Genomic DNA, 22,559 nt, shown 5'->3' with positions numbered 1-22,559 from the left:
CCCAATCTTAGCTGGTGCAGTAGAGGGAGAGGGAGAGGGAGATAATGGGGAGAGTGAGACCTCAGGATTGAAAGGCAGATAGAAAAATTGTGTGGCATGATGATAGAGGAAGGGGAAGTTGGAGAGATGGAGGGAAATAATGCACCACTGCTCATGAAATCACGGCTGTTGACCTGGCACCGACCAGCTGAAATATTGGCACAGTGTGTTAAAGAGAGACTGGTCCAGAGTCAGAATCTGTTCGGGGTGAATCATCGAGCATCATTGGCTGCAGACATGCCAGGAGGGAATGATGGTTAGTGTGCCAGCTCTCCGGAGGGTGAGATTGCAAATGGGTTGTGATACACGGGACTCAGTTAAGAACTTTAATGTGGCCTGTGGAAGTGATCACTAACTCCATGACAGCACTAACAGGCCCAGCTGTGATACAATGTCTGCTGGACATTTTCTCAGCATCCACTGCACTACAGGTGGAAAAGATCCAAAATCTCAGTGCGGCAGTGGAAGCTGAGACTGCGCTCACGACATTGATGCTTGCTGCCATGCAGGCTATTGATGCTGTCATCATAGCTGTGGATCTCAGTGCTCAAAGGGATATGCAGATTCTCCCAGGAAATCTGTGCTCCACCAGGTTGCGAGAATCGCTGATGTTCCACCTCAAGGGAGTGACAGTTTACCCATGGAGCACAAACCTGCTGCCCTCCCTCGGGTTGACAGCATTTGTTCTCATTTCAATGCCACTCTGCCAGTTTTATTGCTGTCATCACCATCAGCAAGACTGATGCTGCCAAGTCTAAGTGATGCAGTCCCAATCTGAGTCCTCAAGCTCCAGAGCTGCTCGACTGTGTCCTGCAAGAGTATCTGCAGCCTCCCGCAGTGAAAGTCAGCAGCCTTGCATCATCCACTGGGGAAGCTCAGTTTTGGACCATTGGGAAGGCTGAGGGAGACCACAAGACAGAGACCACCTGAATGGACACATGCTTTGTTTATTTTTTATAATCGTATGTGTTTGTCGATAATAATGTTAATGGAAAGGTTTTTGTTGCTTGATTTTAATAAAGGATGATAGCCATGAGGAAGCTGCGAGGTCGCTGCACAGATGGATGTAACACAGGATAATGGGGGAGTCCATGGTGGGAAAAAGAAGTGGCTTCTCCGTGGAGGTTTGAAAATGGTGGAAATGGCTGACAGCTTCACAATGAAGGTATATTGGTTGCTTTCAGGATAGTGGGTACTCACTAACATCATGTATTGCGCATGATCACACATCAACAGTACATTTCTAAAGTGAGGTTTCTTTCAGTTCCTGCCCCTCTCCCCATTTATATGGGGGCCCAACAGAACCATTTACACCATTGGGAATCCCCCTATCTTGGGAAAATCATGACACTATGATTTTGCTTCTCCCTGCTAAGGGAGATAGCAATGTCTTCAGCTCATTCAGTATTGATGGTTTCAGTCACCTGCTGGATACAGCGATGGGCAGAATATTAGGAAATGATGGATATTTCACCCATTCCTGTCTGAAAACCTCCGCATTCTTAGAAGTTCAATGAATCTTTGAACGTTAACATTGGCACTGACATCACATTCCTCATGCTGGTGAGAGGTTCCAGGTCATGATGAAGGAGGAGACACAGCTCTGTGACCACCTCCTTGTCGGATCAGAGTAGCCTCATGCTTTGCTCCAATTTCAGGTGCAACTTGACACAGTGATCTTGGAAAATCCGAGAGGGTGGAGCAGACCACACCTATTCCTATTTCTTTACAGGGCTCCACATCTCTTCAGCCTCTGCTCCATTTATTGGTCATGTTAGAGACGAGGTGCACTCTAACTGCATCCCCCATAAGTCGTCCTGAGTTGGGTCACTGATCTCTATTTCCTCCCTGATCGTAAGCAGCAGCTCACAACAGTCCCTGCATAAAAGCATCCCCAGTGCCACCAATCACGTTACAAAGCACATCAGTCGCTATCTAGGTACGTGTTTTTTTTTTAATAACACTAGAGGGGGTTCCTCGTGTTAATGAACATATGATTAGCTGAGAGTGAGGAACACTGGCGTGCAATGGACATGCACAGTCCAATGTTCAAAGGCACGGGACAAAGCTGCTGAAAGTGCCTGTCCATCAGGGAGAATCAGGTGGGAGATTCCAGCAGCGGTATCCACAGGATTTCATGGTTTCTGAAATCTGTCACACCAGCTCTAGTGATACTTTGGAGCCCAGAATCAATGTCAAAGAGATATACACAGAGAAATCAATCCACTGTAAGCACCAAATTGAACAAATACTTCATGGGTAACAAGTTGCAGATTTATCGGGGAAGGGAATGTCGCTCACTGGAGGGATGAGGCCACAGGAAGCAGCCAAAAACAAGAATGGAAATATTAAAATTCAGCCTTTGATACAACCGAGAGGCTTTCGAGGGCATTTCAGAGTCAAACACATTGCTCTTCATGAAGCACCTCATTTTCCGATTAGGCAATTTATAGCCTTCCAGACTTAACTCTGAGTTCAACAACTTCAGATCATGAATTCTCTCCTCCATCCCCACCCTCTTTCCATACCCATTTTTATTATAATTATTGTATTTTTTAAATTAATGTTTCTTTTCCCAACTAATTCTATTATTACTAATCAATTTGCTTCAATCCATTGTTTCATCTTTGCCTTTTAGACTACTTTGATGTCTTCTGCCCATCCCACCCACACTATGGCTGCCTGTCACCTGCACATCCTGCATTCCAGATTTATTGTTACAATTAGTGCATCATTTAGCTAATATCACAAACGTCAACACCACTTTGTCCTTTTGTCTATCAAATCGTTGGAAATTTCTCCTTTGCCCAACTATCACTGGCCCTCTACCCAGCTCCATCTTTTGCACCCCCTTAAACATCTTATATTTCACTGCATTTCTATTTATCTTTAGTTTTAATGGACAGTCAATACGGACTCGAAGCGTTAACTCTGTCTTCCTCTCCACAGCTGCTGTCAGACTGGCTGAGATTTTCTCCATATTTTTGTTATTGTTTCAGATTTCCAGCATCGGCAGTATTTTGCTTTCATGATATTGTGGGAGATGCCACTAATGTGCACAGCCTCCACTGCCCCAAAAGTTGGCCTAACCCCGTTAACCAACACGTGCCTGCAGAGTAAAAGCTGCCAGGTGTCCAAGCAGGCGCAGGACTCCCGTTACCCTGATGAAAAAAGCTGCTGTCTCAGTTGACGTACAAGCTGCAGATTGTGGGGCCATGGGGGCAACTCTCCTCCCATTCCACCACTTTTCCCACACACCCACATTCCCCATGCCACCCCGAAAACCCACTTCTGACATCAAAATGCAATAAACAGCCTGTTTTCCAGTCGCAGAAGCTCCAGGAGGGGAAAAGCGAGAGGGGGATGAGGAAAGTGAGGTGGATCTGGAGAAACAAAGGGTGAGAGAAAGATGGTGCAGCGTGACGAGAAAGGAAGGGGAAGATGGACAGAAGGAGAGAAACACCATGCCACCAATGATAAATGCCTGTCCATTGTTCTGAAACTCAAAGCCAAAAGCTCAAATCATTCCACGTTGTGCAAATGAGAGACTTCTACAGGATTGTAATATGTGCGATTAAGTCACCAAACACCAGTGGGCTGCAGCCAGGCCAGGGAGAAAGGATAGTTCTTGTGCCAGCTCACCGGAGGGTGAAATCACAAACAAATTCTGAAACAAGGCATGCAGGTGAGAACTTTGCTGGACCCTGTGGAAATGGTCATTAACTCAATGACAGGACGAGGGGACCCAGCTGTGATGCCAGGCTTTGTCTCAGCTTCCACAGCAGCACAGGCTGAAACCATCTAACATCTCATTACCACAGTGGAAACTTCGACTGCGCTCTTGAGATCCATGCTAGCTGCCATGCAGGTACAGACTGCTGTCATCATGGCTCTGGACTTCTGTACTCAAAGGGACATGCAGAATCTATCAGCATTCCAGCAACCTGTGCATCAGGAGGTAACTAGGATTGCTGAGGTTCCACCATGTGAGATTCACAGTGTCTCCAACTCGCATTTGTCTCTCAGGAAGACATCATTTGTTCTCCCTTCACAGCCACTCCGCCAGTGTCCTAGCTGTTTCCCAAACGCAGGCCCAGACTGCTGCTGCCCATGTTGAGGTGCTGCAGTCCAAACCTGACCCACAAGTCCCAAAGCTTTTCGAGGGAGCACGCAAGGTAATCTGCAGTCTCATACAGGGAAAGACAGCAGCCTTCCACAGCCATGCTGCAGTTACTGAGGTAGCTCTGTTTAGGAGAATTAGTCAAGTGGAGGGAAACCACAGGACAAACACAATGGGAATGTGCAAACTTTTTTTTCATTTAATTTGATACATTTTGGATAGAGATGTTAATGAAAATGTATTTGTTTCTTGTTTTTATTAGTTAAGGTGGACAATGGGAAGTTTTGATGTGGTTCTTCAGCTTTTTTTTTAACTACAGGAGCGTGACCAAGGCGAATATTTGATGAGGCCTCTCAGCTGGATGGATCCGTGGAGAAAGTGTCTTCCATGTTGGGAACAGAGATTTTATTTTGGGTTTTAGAATCTTATATGGCCCTCTCCGATAGCTTACTGGGTCAAAGGCATAAAGTAAATGTCATCCCTGCATCCTCCCCATCCTACTGAGTTGTTACGGATTCCTGGTGACAATGCCTGTCACCTCATGATGGTGATGATATGAAGGGTGCAGCAGAACACCATCAACTGAACACTTGCTCCAGCGTGTACTGGAGGGTTCACTCCGAGCAGTGCCGGAATCAGGATCGTTGCATCATCTCACCGATTGTCCGCTCCACGATGCTCCTGCGGGTTCTGTTGAAATCTTTACACACATGTTTTTAGCGTTTGGTTCATTGGTAGTGGGGTTTGGTGCATATTTTCAGCCATGTAACTGGATTCATCTCCGAGGAGACACCCTCTTCTTCTCCATGGAGGTCTGAAGATTTTGGGAATGGTTGACTGCTTCAGAATGATGGTATCGTCGCTGCTGTCAGGGTAGTGGACATTCATCAACATGCTGTAATGTGCATGGTAACACAACAAAGTACATTTCTGGATTGAGTTCCTGTAGCTCTCCCTTTTGACATTGGGAGTCCAGCAAAACCTCGTAGACGATCGGTAATCCCGCTATACTGGGACAGCCATGGGACCTAACATCCTGCTTCTCCCTACTGGGGGAAAAAAGGATGTACTCATGTCACCCCACACAGAAGGTGTTTAACATCTGGTGGATACATCCATGGAGAGCATAATGGGAGACGAACAAGATGTTACCAGTTCCTGTCTGGTAATCCATTGGTGTTCAAAAAAAACTGTGACTGTAAACTGCTACTGAGAGTATCGTCCACACCCTGGAGCGAAGTTGCATGTCGTGTTGAAGGAAGTGACTTAGCCCTGTGACTGCCTCAATGTTTAATCAGTTTCACCTCACACCCTGCTCCCGGGTAAGATGTAGTTTGGAATATTCCTCTTGTAAAAAACGGGATGAGAATGGCAGAGCCCATCTCCTCCTCCTACTTAACAGAGATTCCCCCCTCTGCAGCCTCTGCTCCATTTGATGGTCATGTCTCAGAGCCAGATGCATTGTAACTACAATCATATATATCTCGCCAGGGCTGGGTTACCAAATCATCTATCCACCCTGAGTATATAAAGTGGCTCATAACTCAACCTCCAGAAAACCATCCACAGCACATGTGCAGAACATCACATGATATGAGACTGATCGAACGCTGGCACTATACCTGCAGTTACCATACCCTGCGAGGCAGCTCTCCCAATGTTGGTATAAGTCCCAGAGATATTGGGAAGGAGGACTTGGCAGTGGGCCCGGCAGTGCTGGTATTGTGATTGTACTTTCCAGTGCCAGGGTAAATGCCCAGTGGCCCATCCAGTTTCATTGCTTTTTATGTCTAAAGTGGTTTAATGCAACTGCTTCGCTTACCAGGCCATTTCAGACGGTATTTCAGAGCCAAGCACGTTGCTGTGTATATGGAGTCACATGTAGTCCAGAACAGGTAAAGATGGCAGATTTCCTTCCATGAACAGAATTCTTAGCTGAGGTGAGATTTTTTTAATTGGAAGTTAACAATGGATTCACGGTATTTGAATCGTATTCTCACAGCTTCATCTTACGCCTCTGGATTACTTGTGCAATGACATTAGCAAAACCCCACTGCCTCCCCCAGCCAGCACAGAATGCTCAATAATAAATCAATTTGGAACAGTATTTTTATCTCCCTGTTTTATTTTAGTGGTTCTCCATTTTAATGAATACAAGGCCATTTCCGAAGAAAAAAAATATTTCCCTGTGTTAACTGTATTTTTTTTCCGTTCTGGGATTGAGTAACTGACAACAGTCATTCCCCAAAGAGGAGCAGTTAAGGACAGCTGAACTTGCTGTAAAAGGGGGATTCGATCGCATCGCGATATTGCCACTGTCCTGGTACACCTTAGACCCATGGTAATACTTTAGGGACGCGTGTTCAAATCAAATCCCACAAGGCATGTAGTGCAATTTGTTTATGACAGAACATCTGGAATTAAAAGTCTAATGATGGCCATGAAACCATTGTCGATTGCTGTAAAGGCCTTCCTGGTGCAGTAACGCCTTTTATGGAAGGAAGGAAAAGTGCCTTCATTAGTTGTTCTGGCCCTCATGTAAGTCCAGAGAAAGAGCAATGCGGTAGTCTCTTTAAAAAATGACTGGAAAAAGTTCTGGAAATGCTTCCCTACCAAGCGACACCCACATCCCAAGAACTAAAAGAAAATCCAGGAAACGGACAAGGACCAGCCTCCAGACCGTTAAAGCTGAGGTGAGGCTTTGGTTCAGGTTTGAGTGGCTGAGGATGAACAATAAAGTTGTTATGAACTTGAGGGGGAGCCACTGATGCTTACAGCCCCCACCATCTCAAACTATGCCCTGTCGCTACTATCCAACACATGCCTGCACAGTAAAAGCTCCCGTTGCTCTGGGAAAAAAAAACAGCCGCAGAGTTGGGTTGAGTCGCCCTACAAGCCCAGAGTGAATTTGATTAAAGTTCACGGGAGGGGGAGGGGGGCAGTTGGTGGACAGACCCAGCACAAGCCATTGACGGCTGCGCACACTCAAAAGCTGTTTGGTTACTGTAACTTTTCACTCTAAGGTCTGCCGATTCCTGACAACATTCCTGTCTCCAACTGGAATGGTGGTCATCTGCCGTCTCTCTTTGGCAATGCAAAGTGACTCCATATTCATAGGGAGTGGCAGGGACCAGGAAAGCTTTCTTCCCCCGAACCTGAGAGAGGAGGTGGTTCTCTCTGTTTCGTCAGAGCGGCTGCGACAGAGCCTGTAGCATGAGATATCACTGACGCTATGGGGATGATGCTTTGTATCTGCATAATATCCCTGTTGAAATTCCAGCACATCCACCAACTGCTGTATGGGATAATGCCCAATCTGCTGATTGTGGAACAATGGGTGTCTATCATCCCATGTCACCCATTTGTCCACACACCAGCAAACACTCACTTCCAACTTTATACTACTCCATAAAATCTCAGCATTCATGGCACAGCAGCTCCTGGAGTGGAAGAGAAGGGGAAGACAGAGGAGAGGGATACCTGGAGAAAGAAAGGGAGAGAGAAAGATGGTACGGTTTTACCAGCGAGGAAGGGGGAGATGGCGAGAAGGGGAGCAACGTGACATTGCTAATGATGAATCCCGAATACCTGACCTGACGCTGAGTGCTACCAGCTCATATTCTTGCATTGTGTAAATGAGAGAGTGGTGCAGAATCAGAATCGGCACGGGTTGAACCACTGAGCCCAAGTGGGCTGCAGCCTGGGAAGGGGAAAGGATAGTTTGTGTGCAAGCTCACCCGGAGGGTCTGATCACAGACGAGTTCTGATACACGGGTCCCAGATGGGAACTATGCTGTGCCCTGTGGATGTGCTCACTAAATCCAGGGCAGCACTAGCGGACCCAGCTGTGATAGAGTTTCTGGGGAAATATCCTCAGGTACCACTGCAGCGCAGGCTGAAATTATCCAACATATGAATGCCGCAGCGAAGCTCAGGCTACCCTCATGAGATCTATGCTTGCTGTCAAGCAGGCTCAGACTGCTGTCATCATATCTGTGGATCTTACTGCTCAAAGGGACATGCAGATTCTGTCAGCAGTCCAGCAATCTGTGCTCCGGCAGGTGACTAGGATTTCTGAGATTCTGCTTTGTGAGATTCCAGTGTCTCCATGGAGCACCAACACGCTGTCCTCTCTCAGGAGGACATATTGTGTTATCCGTTCAGAGCCAAGCCGTCATTGTCTTTGCTGTTATCCATCGGCCAGCGTGGACTGATGCTGCACAAGCTAGCGTGGTGCAGACCCAATCTGAGCCCTCAAGTACAAAAGCTGTTCGAGGGTGTTGTGCAAAGCCAACTGCAGTCTCCCCCAATGAATGTTAACAGCCTTCCAGGAGCCAAGCTGCATTCACTGGCGATGCTCTGTGTTGCAGAACTAGTCTTTTCGAGGGAAACCACAGAACAGGGAGAATGAGAATGTACAAAGCTTTTGACTGTATAATTGGATGTGTCATTATATAAAGATCTTACTTTTGTTTCGTTTTGGTTGCTGTATTTTTTTAATTGCAGGATATTTGCCAAGAGGTTTCCTTAAATTTGGCATCTCAGGGAGAATGGATGATACATTATGGGAAAAGTAAATTGTCCAATGTAAACCAGAGTCTTAGCACACTCTCTCCTACAGCCTGACTGGGTTGAAGGTGCCTTGGATATGTGTTCCCTGCCACCGTGCTCTACTCCACAACCTGAGTCAATCTACCAATTCCTGTCGAAAATGATTGTGCCCTCATGATATGATGGTGATGTCATGAATGGAGCAGTAGAACACCAGGAACTTTAACAGCTGCTCCAGCGTCTGTTGGAGGGTTCACTCCGAGCTGTGCAGGAATCAGAAGCATTGTTTCATCTTACCAATGGTCAGCTCCACGATTCCCCTGGTGGCTCCATTGCTTCGGTATTCATGTGTTGCTTTCACATTTTCGTTTGGTGGTGTAGACTAATGAAAGGAGAGTACTTTTAGCCATGTATCTAAGTGGCCGTACTCGTCTCCTAGAAGCTGCCCTCTGCTTCTCTGTTTGAAGATGTAGCAATGGCTGACTGCTTCAGAATGAATATATCGTAGCTGCTGTCAGAATAGTGGACATTCACCAACATGATGTGGTGTTACTTTTCACAAAAACAGTTGTAAATTACAGAATTTCACACCAATGGGACTTTTCAACATGCTTCTCCCTGCTGAGGGAGAAAAAGATGTTTTCACTTCAACTGGCACAGGTCGTTTCCCTGACCTAGTGGACACATCGATGGGTAACATACAAACAGATGATCGATATGTCAACTGCTCCTGCCTGGAAAGTTCCAGATTCATAGATGATCCATTAAAATGTACTTTAATGTCCATGCACAAAATCGTCCTCCTTTTGGTGTGAGGTGCAAGGTCATGTGCAAAGGGCTTACACAGCTCTGTGAGGAGCTGCCAAAACGTGAATCAATGTACAGTGGTGAGCACAGGAAAGATGTGTGAACGTATCTGATGTGAGTTAGGAAAGTGACAGCAGGCCCTTGCATGAGATGAGGTTTATGAAGGCTTGTAATATAAATTGTATGGCAAGGATAACATCCGATTAGACACTTTTGAATTTAGCACATGCACAGTTGTGGTTATATACTGCAGCTGGATTGAGACAGAGGTGTTGATGGCAGATGTTGCATCGGAGATAGCATACAATTGTTCCTGATCTTATGCAGATTTTACAGTATATTTACAGCAGTCTTTCAGTGCTGCTTCAGTGTACCGAGTGAGAGGCAGGGGTTTTGGTGATTGAGGGAATTCCATTAAGAAGGGAACTACAAAACAATATGAAAACAAATATTGACACAATAAAGATGACAGGAGGCATGATGTGCCTCAGCTGAAGCATATTGGTGTTCCTGGATGTGGAGTTCTATCCATGGCAACAACATTTGGAGTACTTGTCTGAGGCCTGAGGAACTTTGCTACAGATTTAACGTAGCTGAGTGGCATTGCGACACATCAGGGAGCGGGGAAAGTGCCGGAACTTTGTATAAATTAGGCAGTCACACCACTTTGGTTCATGTCATCAAATTGTCAGTGTCCAGGAGAGGTGGGTCAGACTGTGAGACAGGAAGGTAAGGGGATTGCGAAAGTGGGAAAGGAGGACCAACACCCATTTGAGCAACAGATTATAGCCTCTTTCAATTTATACGTTCAAGAGTGAGCAATGTAGTGTGGATAAGCAGCCTAACCATGGCGACTGGTACAGGAAGCCATCCATGTGGGGCTAGCTAAAAGGAATGCAGTGCTTGGAGGGGCGACGTATTCGGGAGGATAGCACAGTTCACTGCAGCTGAGAGCGAGAGCCCAGAAGGCTGTGTTGCCTGCCCTGTGCCATGGTACAGGATATCTGCTCAGCACTGGAGAGAAACCTGTAATTGTGCATATAGCTACCAATGTCATAGATAAGAGGTTCTGCATTGGAGTAGCTAGAGCTACGCACTAAATCAAAATCACAACGTCAATTGTAATAGTTGCTGATTATTGCTGGAGCTCTATGCGAACTTGCATTGGGTAATTGAAGTTGCAGAGATGGATGCGTGGCTAAAGGAAAAGTTTTGGAGAAAATGGTTCAGGTTCGTTGGGCACTGACAACACTATTGGGCAATATGGGGGCTGTAACATTGGAACGGATTTCATCAGAACTCCGCTATGACCAGTGTTCTGGCGATTCATATAACTGGGGAAGCAGAGGGGTCTTTAAACTAAATACTCCTAGCAGTGGTGATGTAGGGGGTGGTTGTCAAAATTAAAGGGAGTTGACAAGGCATTAGTTCAAGCAATTAACAAAGAAAATGATAATTTCAGTATGGCCGGGAGGGGCAATATTTGGAAACTTAAGATAGTGGCAGGGTTTACAGAAACAGTTAAAATACAGAATTAAGAGCTCTGGGTGAGATGCCAGCACCATCCACAATAATAAAGATTAACTGTCAGGTGAAACTGTATTTTCTATATCGGATTTATTAGCCATTAGAGAGCTACTTGGTAAACAATAGCTGAAATGTTACCGCTGGTGTGTGACAGGTTTAGTCAGATCTGCGAAGCTCTTAATGAATCAGGGAACAGCCTTAAAGGCCAAGTGCCCTACTGCTGCTCCTGATTTGCATGTTCTTATGTTCAAATGTATCTCTGTCATAAAGTGCTGAAAGAGATGGCTACACCGATAGCAGATGCATCAGTTGACATTGTTCAAATTTCTATAGACTCTAAAATATTCATGATCATTAAAAGGTGGTGAATGTAACCCCAGCATTCATGAATGGAAGGAGAGATAGTAACGTCAACTGGAGAACTGCAAGCCTAACATCAGTAACAGGGGAAATGCGGGAGTCTATTGCAAATGATTTGATAACAGGGAACTTAGAAAATGGAATGACTGGGCAGTGTGAACATGAATTTATGAAAGGTAAATCGTGTTTTACAAAGCTGTTGGAGGTTTCTGAGGATATGATTAGAATAATATAAAATGTGTGGTGTGGTACTGCGTGATGGGGCACATTAAGATTTATAGAAAGCTTCTGATAAGTTCACTCACAAGAGCTTAGTAAACACAATTGGTGCTATTGTGTTTCATGTGAATATACTGGCTTGAATTGAGAACTGGCTAACAGGCACATAACAAAGATAAGAATAAATGGGTCAATATCAGTTTGGCAGGGAGCGACTACTGGGTACCGCAAAGATCAGTGCTCAGGCCCCAGCTGTTCCCAACCTATATTGATGATTTTGATGTTAGAAATTTATGTAATATTTCCAGTTTGGCTGATGACATATAACTAGCTGGGACTATGAGATATGAAGAGGAGACACACGTGCTTAAAGGACATTTGATGAGGCTAAATGATTGGGCAAACATTTGGCAGATGGAATAGAAGGTAGAGAAATGAGAGGTAATCCACTTTGTAGGGAAAAACAGAGTTGAATAGTATTTCTTAAATGGTGAGGAACTGGAGGTGTTGACATTTAAAGGGATATTCAGATACCATTAGCAATGAAGGGCGTTCATGGCATTTTGGCATGTATTATAAGTATTAAGCATGTATAAGCATGTATTAAAATAAGATGTCTTATTGCAATGCCATAGAGCCTTGTTGAGGTCGCAGCTGGAATACCGTGTGCAGTTTTGATCTCTGTCCCAAACGAAAGGTATACTTGCCATAGAAAGATTCAAAGGACGATCCACCATTTATTTCCTGGCGTAAAAGTGTTCTCCTTAAAGGAAATGTAAAATGCAGTGGAAGTTTATTTGGCTGGAAAGGCTAGATGTACGAAGGATGTTCCCCCTGTCTGGGTATTTTTGGACAGGAGACAGTGTCGCAGAAAAGGTGGCAGGCCATTTAGATCTGAGATAAGGAGAATCGTATCCACTTCGACTGTCATGAATCTTGGAATTATCTGCCCAACGCGGTTGTGGAGGCTCAGCTAAGCAGCATATTCAAGAATGAGATCAATATTTTTCTTCTTATTAAAAACATCAAGCGATACGGGGATAGTGCAGGATAAAGGTCTTGAATTACATGATCAACCATAATGTCATTGAAAGGCAGAGCGGGCTTGAAGGAATGAATGGCCTACGCTTGCTCCTGTTTCTTATGTTCTTATGTTTTGGAGGTGGTAGCGGGCACTATACAGGAAGCAGAGAATACAGGGGTGTAAATCAGCTCAGGGCCAAATGGAGTTTGTGAACAGCCTCAGATATCAGTCAGAGAGGGGAATATTGCTGAAGGATAGGGAACCAAGTTAGTCACTGGAACTGAAGAAATTGTTTTTTTTATATTTTAAATGTCAAGTACAATCCTATAGTTAGACAATGTTTTGTAGAATAACAAATTGGATAGAGAGACTTACCAGGGACACCAACAATTGCCAGCATGGGATAGTAACCTGCTTGAATAACCATAAGAACATCTTCGATCCGTGATGGTAAAGATATCCAATCTTGAGAGAGGAAGTAAAGACCCTGGGATAAACTCCTGTCTATTGCTGGAACATCCCAGTCTATTGTACTCAGATTCAGATCCATTGTTGAAACGTTCTAATATTTTGGTCTCTGCTTCTGATGTCTCCTCTCCTTTCCCTGAAGCCACTGATCGCTGCTAGTGTGGGAGGCGATGCTCCCGCTGACACTACTGGATAGCACAATGTAAGGAGTCCTTTATTTATTGATGAGGGAAATTCTCCAATGACAGAATTAGGATCCATGGAGATGCATATCAATTACAGTCACTGAACAACCAGTTTAGTTATAAAAACAAAAAAACTGAGCATGCTGGAAATCCAAAACAAAAACAGAATTACCTGGAAAAACTCAGCAGGTCTGGCAGCATCGGCGGAGAAGAAAAGAGTTGACGTTTCGAGTCCTCATGACCCTTCGACAGAACTTGAGTGAATCCAAGAAAGGGGTGATATATAAGCTGGTTTAAGTTGTGTTGGGGGTGGGGGGGGGGGCGGGGTTTTGAGGGGGGAGAGAAGTGGAGGGGGCTGGTGTGGTTGTAGGGACAAACAAGCAGTGATAGATAGAAGCAAATCATCAAAAGATGTCACAGACAACAGAACAAAAGAACACATAGGTGTTAAAGTTGGTGATATTATCTAAACGAATGTGCTAATTAAGAATGGATGGTAGGGCACTCAAGGTATAGCTCTAGTGGGGGTGGGGGGAGCATAAAAGATTTAAAAATATTTAAAAATAATGGAAATAGATGGGAAATGAAAAATCTGTATAATTTATTGGAAAAAACAAAAGGAAGGGGTAAGAAACAGAAAGGGGGTGGGGATGGAGGATGCAGCATCATGCTGCTTCATGCTCTCGTCGGGACTTGGAAAAATTTATTAATTTTGCTTCCAATCTCCACCCCTCCATCATTTTCACGTGGTCCATCTCTGACCCTTCCCTTCCCTTCCTTGATCTCTCTGTCTCAATCTCTGGTGATAGACTGTCCACCAATATCCATTACAAACCTACCGACTCCCACAGCTACCTCGACTACAGCTCCTCACACCCCGCTTCCTGTAAGGACTCCATCCCATTCTCTCAGATCCTTCGCCTCTGTCGCATCTGTTCCGATGATGCTACCTTCTAAAACAGATCCTCTGACATGTCCTCCTTCTTCCTTAACCGAGGTGTTCCACCCACGGTCGTTGAGAGGGCCCTCAACCGTGTCCGGCCCATCTCCCGCGCATCCGCCCTCACGCCTTCTCCTCCCTCCCAGAAACATGATAGGGTCCCCCTTGTCCTCACTTATCACCCCACCAGCCTCCGCATTCAAAGCATCATCCTCCGCCATTTCCGCCAACGCCAGCATGATGCCACCACCAAACACATCTTCCCTTCACCCCCCCTATCGGATATTCTGTAGGGATCATTCTCTCCAGGACACCCTGGTCCACTCCTCCATCACCTCCTTCTCCTCAACCCCCTCCTATGGCACCACCCCTTGCCCACGCAAAAGATGTAACACCTGCCCCTTCACTTCCTCTCTCCTCGCCGTCCAAGGGCCCAAACACTCCTTTCAAGTGAAGCAGCATTTCACTTGCATTTCCCCCAACTTAGTCTACTGCATTCGTTGCTCCCAATGTGGTCTCCTATACATTGGAGAGACCAAACGTAAACTGGGCGACCGCTTTGCAGAACACCTGCGGTCTGTCCGCAAGAATGACCCAAACCTCCCTGTCGCTTGCCATTTTAACACTCCACCCTGCTCTCTTGCCCACATGTCTGTCCTTGGCTTGCTGCATTGTTCCAGTGAAGCCCAACACAAACTGGAGGAACAACACCTCATCTTCTGACTAGGCACTTTACAGCCTTCTGGACTGAATATTGAATTCAACAACTTTAGGTCTTGAGCTCCCTCCTCCATCCCCACCCACTTTCTGTTTCTTCCCCCTTCCTTTTGTTTTTTCCAATAAATTATATAGATTTTTCTTTTCCCACCTATTTCCATTGTTTTTAAATATTTTTAAATATTTTATGCTCCCCCCACCTCCACTAGAGCTATACCTTGAGTGCCCTACCATCCATTCTTAATTAGCACATTCGTTTAGATAATATCACCAACTTTAACACCTATGTGTTCTTTTGTTCTGTTGTCTGTGACATCTTTTGATGATCTGCTTCTATCACTGCTTGTTTGTCCCTACAACCACACCAACCCCCTCCACTTCTCTCCCCCAACCCAAACCCCGCCCCTCCACACACACCTTAAACCAGCTTATATATCACCCCTTTCTTGGATTCACTCAAGTTCTGTCGAAGGGTCATGAGGACTCGAAACGTCAACTCTTTTCTTCTCCGCTGATGCTGCCAGAGCTGCTGAGTTTTTTCAGGTAAACCAGTTTAGTTACCCTCTTTAAATCCATTACTTTTTATACCACAACAAATGTTAACCTTATCCTGGCCAGTATTGATGTATGAAGGTCACTGAGGAATGAGATGGTGGCAGTAGTTCCGGCTCTGGATATAATTTTTCATTTTTCCGTGGATATGGGAGTGGTGTCAGGGGACTAGGGCCTTGTGAATGTACCAGTTGGTTTACAAAAGGAGAGAGGGATTGACACTGGGTCTACTGAGCAAACAGAATAACACTAGTGAAACATTGGGGAAACTTTTGAATTGTGTGATCTGGAAGGAAATAAGTAGATGCTAACATGAACGACAAGACTAAAGGGAACAGTTGCTCCCTATCCACCCATCGATGTACCTCATAATCTTGTACAACTCGATCAGTTCACCCCTCAGTCTTATCTGAACCACGAAAACAAACCAAGTCTATCCAAGCTCTCATCATAACTTAAATGTTTCATTCCAGCCAATATCCTGGTGAATCTCCTTTACCCCACTTCCCCCTCCAGTGCAAGCACATCCTTTCTTGAATGTGGCAAGCAGAACTGCACACAATTCTCCAGCTGAGGCGACACTAAGTTTCTCTGCACCTGCAACATCACCTCCCTATTTTTGTGATCCATGCATCGTTTAATAAAGGCAAGTGTCCCAAAGGCCTTTTTCGCCACCCCGCTAACATGCCCCCTCTACCTTATGTGATCTATGGACACACACGCCAAGTTCCATTTGTTCCCCAGAACTTCCTAGTGTCATGCCATTCAATGAATGCTTCCTTCTCAAATTACACCTTACATTTATCAAATCACACTTTTCAGGGTTAAAATCTGCCTGCAACTTATGTGTCCAGTTCACATCCCGTCTATATCTTCCTGTAGCCGAAGATGCTCAACCTCACTGTTGACCAACCAGCCAATATTTGTGTCATCCGCAAACTTAGTAATCCTACGCCCTACACTGTCATCTCTGTAGTTCATATGCATGACGAATAATAGGGGACCCAGCACAGATCCCTGTGGTGTGCCACTGGACATGGGCTTCCAGTCATGAAAGCAGCCATCTGCCATCTGAATGCTAAGCTGTAGCGTGAAAATCTCAAACACATCCTGCACATCGTTTCCAGAGAGTGTAACGGCTACTACATTCGCAGCTGATCACAGAACCCTAACGCCTTTCAGGGTACACAGACGCTGCTGGGTTGTCTCCTCAGTGACCGTGCCTACCCACAGAGGGCATGGCTGATGACAGCCATGCGGCAGACTCAGGCTGCACCAGAGAGAATCTATAATGAGGTTGATGCTGCCACTCGCACCTTGTTGAAGCAAGCCATCGGGATATTGAAAATGAAGTTCCTGTGCCTGGACTGCTCTGGTGGAGCCTGTAATGTAGCCCGCAGAGTGTGACAAATCTCGCTGTCAGCTGCTGCAGACATTACCATTTGGGAATGGGACAAGAGATGGAGCTGGCTGAGGATGAAATAGAAGCGCTGGATGTCTCTTTCGAAGAGGTTGACGTAGCCATCAAATAGGGGGAGGAGGCCTAGAAACAGAATGATAATATTGACAAGGCACTGGTAATTGCCAGGTGAGCCAGAAACCCTCGGGAGGCACTCAGTGCTGACTGATTTTTGAAGGATGATAACGACATGTGTTGAGGGGACACATTAGCTCCACGAATTGCACCTTTAAACTATTGACTCTGGACTGGCTATGGAAGCACACATAACCTCTGTGATAATGCTCCTCTCATGGATACACCGTGGATACCGTAATGGTCGCTCGGCCGCAGAAGGCGGATGGCGATATGCAGTAAGCACACTCCATAGGTCTTCACATTGCCTCTGTGAATGTTGGACTCCTTTCTGGTGGAGTGCAGCTCGCTTGTGCTCCGTCATCAGGGCCATATCACGGACAAGCAGTTGTGAAACATTAAAAGCACGTGGCCGTTTTTTCAAGCTTGACCATTTGACAGCTTCAGGAGCACGGCAGCATTGGTTACAGGTGTTGAAGTGATGTGGGCCAGCCCCATCTTACTGGTTCTAAGAGAAAACAGAGAGAATGATGGGAATCTGAGGCGTCTGCCAATGACACGATGACAGCAATGTTAAACATCATCGCGTAGCAGGCATCACTATCAATTCCAGGGTGTGTGAGGCTGGACCATCACTTTGGCCTGAAGGCTGCAAAAAGCACAAGAAACCGGCACTTGACTGAGATGCCTTTCTTTACCTTGTGCAGGAATCAAAGTTTGACACCGGAGTGACTCGAGCAGTGCTCATCACAAGGATACATAGGCAGGGCGACATTTTAGAGAACTCATTTGCAATAGTGCAGATTATGTACAATTGGTAACAGTTATTCCCTGGCTATGTCATAACAAATTCTGAATCTTCTTACTCCTGCTACTAGATCTTGATGCTCGCAGGCCACCAAACCGGTGGTGGAGGCAGATGCCTAACTGTTACACCATGGTTTTGAAGACCTTGGTGTGCGTCCTGCAAAGGGCTCAGGCCTGGAGTTCCTAGCTTGCTTTTAGGGTCCTGTTGTGTGGCAGTGGAGCCCTCCTCATGCTGTGTAGCTCGAGTTGGCAGGGTCACAGGAAGAGGGGATTCCGTTCGGCAGACTCTCTCATAGTCGGCTGGGTGGATGGCTCCAACGTGTGAATCTTTGGATTCCCCTCCCTATGTTTCATTCAGTGCTCCTGCCTAACTCCATGAGGAGAAGGGACAACTGGATTGTGATGGAACTACCACACACCCTCTCAGCTACACACAATTGGAGGCCAACTAATTCATCAGTGATGGAATTTAGCGGAGCCAGACCAATATCCTGGACCAAAGTCTCAATGGCGACCGCATTCCTAACAGTGTTGAACAAGTAACGTTGGCATTCCAGCACTATTACATCAGACTGACAGTGGGCAAAATCCTCAATCGTGCGTTTCAATCTGTATAGTAGAGCGGACATCCCTTTCTGAGATCCCTGAGATTTTCTTTGCAGCTCCAGCAACTAGGACATGACCAAGTCCATAGGCTCGTCATCTGACTCACACTCAGCAAACCTCTGGCCTCCAATAACCCTCCGGGTGCCGGACATCTGCTAAGTCCCTGTCCTCGTTTGCTGTGGATCAGACAGTGTGATATGCTGAAACGATTGTGACCCCAATGCCACTCTGGAACTCGGCCCCACAGAGTGTGTGTCTCTGCCCTAGAGAAGTGTCTGGGTTTGGGCTGTGACGGGCCTCCAATGAATGTAGCTTCATGATTCCTGTTGAAATGATTCTTCGGGTGCTCCTTGGAGGCCCTCTTTCATGGATTCACTCGGCTGTTGCCCAGATGTGTCTGCAAAAGCAAAAAGTGATAATTAATGCATCCCAGTGGCCAGTGAAACAGCACACATCATTCAGAGCATTGTATTCTCATGGGCCTTGCACTGCTGGATTCTAACTTTGTACAGCATCCTTGATCTAACAGCTATCAAAGCAACAGTCCAAATCCTCGCCCAGCAGCTGGATGTCCCTGTTTTAAAAGTACATCCGAGCCCTGACATCTGGCATTCCTCCACTGGCTATCGACCACTCCCTATTTCGTTGTGTACCAGCTTGTCCTGCATGGGTTGACATGTATCTTGGAAGCAGGACGTCTTCCAGGTCAGGTGATAAGGTTGCGAGGCACGAGTGAGTGATGAAAGGTCCCATGAACGGGATGACATCAATTACTGGCTGTGTGACAGAGTGAATGGTGATTTCCCTTCAACTGACAGTAAGTGAGGCTCTCTGAATATGTGCTGAGTCAACGTGAATGGGTGTGAATGTGTGAATGTTTTCAGAAGGATGATAATAGTCACTTACCCCGGCGGAAGGGAGATGATCATTTTTCATTTTTCGGCACTGGCTCTTTGCGTTTTTTAGTGGGGTATTGGCGCTGACCACTGGTTGCATCACCTTTCAAGTGTTTTTCCATTTCATTCTGCATTGGGGATAGAGGATATCACGGCAGGCAGTCATTGCCTCCAAAATGTTCTCCAGAGATGCATCATTAAGCGATGGGGCTCCATTCTTCTTGCCTTCTTGTCTTCCGTGCAGCAGTCATTTGTGTGTGTTAGTTTGTGCCTGTATTTTTGTGATTATATGCTTGTTTGTGAATCAATGCGTTCCATGTCTGCATGTGTTTATGCCTATGTGAATGTATGAATCTGTGCATATGTGTTTCCATGTGTGTATGCTTGCATATGTGAGTATGTATGTGTCTTTTTGCGGGCATGTGTCTATATCGTCAACTTAGTGCTTCTGTGCATGCTTGTGAGTCCTTACTCGCATGTTTGTGTGGGTATATGTGTTTCTCTGTGCGTGTTTGAACGTGTATGTTTGAGTGTATGTGAATGTGTGTGTGAGAGAAAAAAGGAGAGAACGTGTTTGTGAGAGAAAGTTTGAGGGAGTATATCTTCATGTGAGTGCCTGTTTGGGCATGTATAAGTGTCTGTCAGCGTCGGATTGTGTCTGTATGTGTTTGTGTGTGTGTGTGTGTGTGTGTGTATGTGTGTTTACGTGTTTCTGTGTGTTTGCCTGTGTGTTATTTTTTGTCATTCCCACACCAGGGGAAATGACCCTCCACTGTGATTAGAGTCGGTTTTTGTGTCCCAGGGGGCATGTGTGGAGAAAGTGTGAACCTGGCTCCCTCCATCGCTCCCTGATTCGCCCATAACCCCCCCGTCCAGCTCCAGTGAAGCCACATTAGCGTGGAAGCTTTGGGAGTTTAGATGAGAGATTCAGTGATTGTTCATAACGGGAATGTTACTTTGTTTAAAATGGAAATCTGATTTGGGACCCTGGGGAGTGTTTTGGGATTTGATATGGGACCCTGGGGGAGTGTGTTGGGATTTGATTTGGGACCCTGGGGGAGTGTGTTGGGATTTGATTTGGGACCCTGGGGGAGTGTGTTGGGATTTGATTTGGGAACTCGGGGAGTGTGTTGGGATTTTATTTGGGACCCTGGGGGAGTGTGTTGGGATTTGATTTGGGACCCTGGGGGAGTGTGTTGGGATTTGCTTGGGTCCCCTGTGGAGTGACGGGAATTTCTGTTTCCCCCTGGGGAGCACGTTGGCATTTGGTGGGCTGCTTTCGGGAGTGCATCGGTGTTTTGCTAGTGTCCATCGGGGGATTGTTTGTATTTAGTGGGTGTCACTAGGGATTGTGATGGGTTGTGTTGCCGGAGCCTTGGGAGTGGTGAAATGTGCTGCATGTCGTGGGGAGTGTGTCACAATTACTTGAGTTCCCTGGGGAGAGTCGCGGGATTTATTATGGGACCTGGTGAGTGTGCCGGGATTGGATGCATTTCCAAGTGGAGTGTGTTGGGATTTACAACTGTTCCCTGGGCAGTGTGATCATCTATAGATGTTGGGAATTGCGCTTCGATTTGCTGCGAGCCTCAGGGGAGTGTGTTGCAATTTGACTGGGTCCCTAGTAAGTGCATAATTATTTTGTTTGGGTTTCTGCGGAGATTGTGTGGATATAGTTGGGTTTCCCATGGTATATGTCGGGATGTGCTGCTGGTGCCAGTGGAGTCTGCTGGAGAGTGTCAGGATATGTTGGTGGTCTCTTGGCAGTGTCGGGATTCGTTGGGGTACCTGGTGAGTGGGTTGATAACTGCTGGGTGTCCTTTGGGCAGTGTTTTGTTATTTGATGCGGGTCCAGGGGATATGTTTCTGGAGGTGTTGGTGTACCCATCGGAAAATGTGGGGATTTGCTGGGTGTCCCTGGGAAGCATGTTGGATTTTGCTAGAGAACCCTGGGGTGTTTGTTGGGATTTGCTACCTGTCCCTGTGAGGTGTGCCGGGATTTCCCTGTGGTTCCTGGAGACTGTGTCGGGGATTGTTACGTCTCCCAGGGGGCATTTCAGGTGGACCCATAGGAAATGTATCGGTATTTGATTTGAACCCATGGGGAGTGGCCTGGATTTGCTCCCTGCCCCTGGGGTATGAGTGGGTATTTGCTTTATGTACCTGGGGATTGTTTTGGTATTTGCTTGTGGCCCTGCGAAGCTTGTGTGTGGATTTGCTGGTTGCTGCTGTGGAGTGTGCTGGGTTTTGCGGTAGGTCCCTGGGGAGAGTGTGGGCATTTGCTTTGTGTCCCTGGGGATTGTGTCGGTATTTACTGGGGGTCCCTGCGGAGTGTGTGAGGATTTGCTGGGTGACCATGAGGTGTTTGTTATGCTTTGACTCAGGACCTTCGGAAGTGTCCCGGGATTTGCTATGTTTCCTTGGGGCGGGCTTGACGGCAATTGCATGTGATTCCTGGAGGCTCGGTCGGGAATTGTGGCGCCTACCTGGGGAACATATCGGCGTTTGATGTTGTCCCCTGGGTAGTGTGTCAGGATTTGATGTAAGCCCTTGTGGAGAGTGTGGGATTTGCTCTGTGTCGCTAGGTTTGTATCAAGATCTGCTGCGTTTCTCTAGAGATTCTGTGGGATTTCTGGGGCCCCTTGCCTGTGTTGGGTTTGCTGCGGGTCACTTAGGAGTATGTCATTATTTATTGGGCCCTGGGGAGTGTGCTTTAGCTGGGTGTCCCTGGAGAGTGTGTTGGGATTTGATGTAGGGCCCTCGGGAGTGTGTGGGATTTGATTTGGGCCTTGGCGGTTTCTCCATATTTTTTGCGAGTCACTCCAGCTTGTGTGTGGATTTGATCTTGTGGTGTATGCGTTGGGGCTTTCTCAGGGCATCTTGGGACTGAGTCATGGTTTGCTTAGGCCTGGGCAGTGGTTCAGATTTGCTGGGGTCCCTGGGGCCTTTTCAGGATTTGGAGTGTGTTGATTTGTTGTGTTTCCCTGGGAATTGTGTTGGTATTTTCTAGGGCCACTGGGGAGTGTGTTAATTTTTTGGGACCTTGAGGAGCAGGTGAATTTATTTGGGACCCTGGGGTGTGTGTAGGTATTTGATTTGGGATGGGGAGTGTGTGGGATTGATTGGGCCCCTGGGGAGTTTGTTGGGATTTGATGGTTGTGGAGTGTGTTGGGATTTTCTGGGACCCTGGGGAAGTGTTTGGGATTTGAT

The sequence above is a fragment of the Carcharodon carcharias genome, chromosome 18, assembly GCF_017639515.1.
Source record: "Carcharodon carcharias isolate sCarCar2 chromosome 18, sCarCar2.pri, whole genome shotgun sequence".
In the NCBI taxonomy this organism is placed as follows: Eukaryota; Metazoa; Chordata; class Chondrichthyes; order Lamniformes; family Lamnidae; genus Carcharodon; species Carcharodon carcharias.
Note: the sequence above shows the minus strand (reverse complement) of the source record.